The following is a 5,606-nucleotide window of genomic DNA, read 5'->3' on the forward strand; positions in this document are numbered from 1 at the left end:
ACATGTCTGCCCATTGCCTAGCCGAACATGATCTTTAGTGGTCACATAAGAGGTAAACCACTCCTTGTTTGGAGACACATGAAGTGATGCCCCTGAGTCTATAATCCAGTCACTCAGTGCATTTCCATCAGATGCTGTAAGAAGAGTTGAGTCCATTGTATTCTTCAAGAAGTAGATGTCTCCTGACACTAGACTGTCATCCTCTGCAACAATGTTTGTCACATTTATTTCTTGAATCTTCAATGAGGACTTGTTCTTCTCACCATGGTCTTCAACTTTCTCTTTGCCTTTTTCTGCTTTCCATTCTCTGCAGTCTCTTTTCATGTGACCCTTCTTGCCACAATGGTAGCATTCTATGTCACTCTTGCCTTTAGCACTGCGGGACTTGCTACGAGACTGATTCCTCTTTCCACCTTTGTACTTTTCTTTGGTCCTTCCCCTGACAACTAAGGGTATTCCTTTGCCTTTGTCCATTGTCTTTCTATTGGTTTCTTCAGTAAGCAGACTGCCTTCTACACCTGCTATGTTCAAACCATCTGGAGGTGCAGAATTACTCAAAGCTGTGCGAAAAGTGTCCCAACTTTCCGGCAATGTGATCAACAGGAACATAGCTCTAATAGGTTCATCAAACTTGACACCTTGAGCTGACAACTGACTGTAGATGGTGTTGAATTCATTCAGATGATTGGACATAGGTGTCCCTTCTTTCATCTTCAAGTCAAAAAGCTTCTTAAGCCAGTATACCTGTGAAGCTGCACTCTGCTTCTCATAAAGATCACTCAGCTTTGTCCATGCTTCATAAGCCGACATCTCGTCTGCTACATTGAAGTAAACGCTTTCTGCCAAAGTCAGCATAATTGTAGAAAGTGCCAATTCATCCATTTCGCTCCATTCATCTTCGTCCATATCTTGTGGTTTTATCCCCTTGAGCTTTATAGGTTTTATCTGCTTCTTTTGTACCAACACGTGCCAAATCTGCTTCTTCCACAATGGGAAATTGGTTCCATCCAGCTTCTTGATATTGTAAAGAGCAATGTCTTGTGATCCAGCCATAGCTACGCTTCACAGTAGTTTACTTTCCTGGGAAAAATTCGGCAAAGTTTCCCCTGTAAACTGACCTCTGAACCAATATCAACCTGATGAACTAGTGGATGTCGCCTACAGTCAGTTTGTAGATGCGCCCGTGTCGTATGTGACACGCGTCCAAGAACTGTGAGCCGTCCTTCGATGTGTAGACAGCCACAAATCAACACTCTGGGAGTGCCGATATCCTCAACACCTGCAGTCGTAGGCCGAAACCCCAAATTTTCAGAGTCGGATCTGCACCCGCCGAGACCACGTAGTCGAAAATGGCATGCGCAGAACTTTGTCGAAGCCGAACGGTGGCCGAGATGACCTCATAATGAAATTTTGAGAACACCAAGCCCTTCGGGCTGACCCACAAGATTTGGGGCCGTGTCTTCGCCTATCGAATTTCACTCCAATCTGAACAGGTGACTCTGGCTACCTGCAAATGCTGCCCCGCGCCTCGATCTGAGCTCTGATACCAGTTGAAGGAGTAAGAGCGGAAGTGTGACGCGAGAGAGAGTGCGAGAAGAAGAGCACGACGATATGGTGAACTCACTCTACTATAATGTGTAGAGCATAGTGAGTTCTTATTAGGTTTTTACAAAAGAATATGTGTACATACCTGGCGGTCCGCCCACTTACCTGGGTGACCACATTGGGCTTTATACCCCAACAGTAAGCTAGATGCCTTATCTAGAAGGTCCTACCTTACACCTAAAGAAGGAGATGTAGCATTATATCAACAAAAGTCAGTAATCTTGAAGCCTGAGCAGCTTAAGCTAAACACAACCATAAGCAAAGCTCTAGAAGATTCTACTTTTCTTGTCCAATTGAAGAAGCAAACCACCAAGGACCCCCTTGGCTAGAATATCAAAAGACAACTATAGGGGCAAGGAAGTGTTAATGAGGGCTTTCAAGAAATTGATGGGTTGATTTACTATAAAGGTCTCCTCTATATTCCGCCAGAATCAACATGCTTGGAAATACTACAAAAGAGGCATGACCTTCCAATAGTAGGATATTTTGGGGTCAATAAGACACTCGAGCTTCTATCGCATGACTATTGGTGGCCTCAAATGTGGAAACTTGTCAAGGAGTATGTGGGTACTTGTGACACTTGCAATAAATCCAAGGCCCCTCGTCATCATCCTCAGGACTTCGTCCCTTGCCTATTCCAAGCAAACCATGGTCATCCATATCCATGGATTTCATTGTGGAGTTACCCTTGTCATAGGGGATTGACTCCATTCTAGTGGTCGTGGACCGGTTTACAAAGATGGCACACGTCATTCCAACCACCAAAACCATCACCGAAGAAGGTACGGCCAAAATCATCCTATAGCATATCTATTGTTGTCATGGCTTACCTGATGACATTGTTTGTCTTCAAGGCCTATAATTTGTCTCTAGCTTTTCGAAAAGCCTTTTCAAGTTACTAAGAGTACAAATAAACCTCTCATCAGCCAATCATCCCCAAAGTGATGGACAAAAAGAGAGAGTGAATCGAGTCCTCGAGCAATAACTACATGGTGCAATCAATTATCATCAAGATAATTGGATGAATCTACTCCTATTGGCAAAGTTTTCTTACAATGACATTGTTTGTGTTTCTACTCACCACACCCCATTCTTTGCCAACCATGGTCGGCATCCCAAAATGGGGTATCCATGCAAATCATCAAGGGAAGAATTTAGCTGTTGTAAACCTTGCTCTATAGTTATCCAAAATTCATGAGGATTTGAGGATGCACATAAAAGAAGCTCAAGCAAAAGACAAGAATAATGTAGACCACTATCAAAATGCAGCACCCAACATACAAAGTGGGGGATAAAGTATGGCTTCTACATCATGATCTACGCTCCTCTCATCCTTGCCAAAAGCTATGTTACAAGTAGCTTGGACCATTCAAGAAGCTCAAGCAAAAGACAAGAATAATGTAGACCACTATCAAAATGCAGCACCCAACATACAAAGTGGGGGATAAAGTATGGCTTCTACATCATGATCTACGATCCTCTCATCCTTGCCAAAAGCTATGTTACAAGTAGCTTGGACCATTCAAGATTCTAGGCCAAGTCAATCCAGTCGCCTCGCTTCCAACTACCCAATCTATGAAGATACATCTGGTCTTTCATGTCTCAGTTCTAGAGCCTTGTCCAACATCCTCGAAAGAGCTTAGCAACCCCCACCTCCAATTGAGATCGATAGGCAAGAAGAATATGAAGTCAATAAAGTACTTGATTCTCCATTTCCATGGGGTAGGCTACAATATCTTGTACACTGAAAAGGATATGATGCTAGCGAGAGAACATGGGAACCAGCGTCTAATCTTCAACTGGTACAAACACCACTGCTCCTCATGGAACGTGTCGCTCAAGGAGGGGGTAATGTCACGGATGCTGGAGAATAAGTCTTCTTAAGCTTCTACAAGAAGAAGATTTTGGAAGATTTTAGAAGATTAAATAAAGTTGTAGAAGCTCGCCTATATCATTGCTTATGTCATCGCTTGCATCATCACCAGAAGATTCTAGAAGGAAGGACCTAGAAGGTTCTAACCTCCTTAGAAAGAAGAACCTAGAAGGATCTAACCTCCTTAGAAGAAAGAACCTAGAAAGATCTTAACCTCCTTATCCCTTAGTATAAATAGAGGTCTTAGGCTACAAGCTCCTCAGTCTTGCCAACACTAGTTGTGAGACTCCTACATGGTAAGTCCTCTCCTAGCTCTTGTCTTATGGTCAAGTCTGGTTCTTGCAATCAAGCCTTGCCTTGTACTTTAATCTTGAAATCTAAGTCTTTTATCAAGTTCTCCTAATCAAGTATTAAGTCTTGTAATCTAGATCTTCTAATCACGTTTGTTAATAAAGATTAAGTTTATAATCAAGTTTCAAGCTCTTGTATAATGTAAGTGCCTCCTCTCGCTCGAGACGCGCTCATAACACCATTCCCGTTCTCTCCTCCCCCACTCATCCTATCGCACAGGCTCCTTTGTGTGTGTGTGTGTGTGTGTGTGTGTGTGTGAGAGAGAGAGAGAGAGAGAGAGAGAGAGAGAGAGAGAGAGAGAGAGAGAGAGAGAGAGAGAGAGAGAGAGAGAGAGAGAGAGAGAGAGAGATAAAGGCATCGTTTGCAAATTCTCCGTTTTAATGTTTTATTTTTTAAATCGTGGCGATATATGGTTGCCATTTACATACTTTAGAACATGCTCAAGAATCAAAATCTAATGCTTGTCTATTTTGACATGGTGATTGGTCATGTTCTCATGGAAGTTATTTCTTTGCATGAAGAGTGTTTTGCCTCATAACCATGGTTGACCATGGCGACTCGCAGTCCATGTGGCCCTGTCATGTGGATTACCCCGTGGCGAGGCTTGTGGCCCTCCGCCAGGGGCGGCTGTAGTCCATCGAGGACAGTCCGTGGATTGCGCGTCCATGGGGGTAGCCCACGTGGATTGCGGGTTGTCCGCAATAGACGCGAGCAGTCCATGTGGACTCCCCGCATTTGCGTGGATGATCGATAGAGGGGGGTTGGCAGGTCTTTGTATAAGAGGGGAGTGTCCCTTACACTCCCCTTTTCTCTCACACTCTCTAATTCTCAGTCTCAGCCTCTGAAGCGCTCAAGCCTCTCACTCTTACTCACACTCTTTCCCTTCATACTCCCCTTTTGTCTTTTCTCTCATACTCTCTCACTCTACTCTCAAGCTCTCAAGCTCTTAAGCTTTTCACTCTTAATCATGGACTAAAACTCTCTTACTCTCTCACTATTACTCTTACACTCTCAAGCCCTCAAGATTCTTTTCCACTCTTCCTCTCATTACCCTCTACCTCTCCCCTCCATACCTCTCTATTTATCTTTCCCTCCGTTCATACCCTACTTTCCATTCCTCTCTTCTCACCTCTCCCACCCACTATCTTCTCTTTACACACCCACCTTCTATAATTCTCTCTCTCATCCGGTGCATTGTCACTCCTTTGTTTCCACCCCAATTGTTTTAAAAATGCCAATTCTTATAAGAAACCAATTCAAATGAGTTGACCCCTATTGTTGATGGTGGCTAAAGATTGATTGTGTGCATAATCTATCCTTTTGTAGCTTGGTTGCAAGCATTGTGTGTGTGTGTGTGTGCGTGCACGGAGTTCCCTTTTTGATGGCCTGGTGTCTCCATATCCTAGCTAGGTTTTGAGCTCTATAGGTTGACATTTCGTTGTGTCTGTAGCTCATGCTACACAATAATTGGCTAGGCAATTGATACTATTGCTAGGGAGCATCATCCTACATTAGGGCATATACATATTGACATTGAATTGGTCAAGGTTTAGCCAAAAAAATTAGGCTCCAATTGCTTGCAACATTGATGGTGGATAGATAAACAACATTAGTATGTATACGTGAGTTGCAACAGGACTGACAAACTTGGAAAATCCCCGCTGCAGATGTGCAAGTTCTCATCTTAAGAGTAGATTTTAGTGTAAATTAGTATTCAATTTAGTTTAAAGTAACTAAAAGTTAGATCTTTGCATCATCAATTTTGCATTAGATTAGG

This window comes from Adiantum capillus-veneris, chromosome 1 (genome assembly GCF_014529385.1).
Source record: "Adiantum capillus-veneris isolate H3 chromosome 1, ASM1452938v2, whole genome shotgun sequence".
Taxonomy (NCBI): domain Eukaryota; kingdom Viridiplantae; phylum Streptophyta; class Polypodiopsida; order Polypodiales; family Pteridaceae; genus Adiantum; species Adiantum capillus-veneris.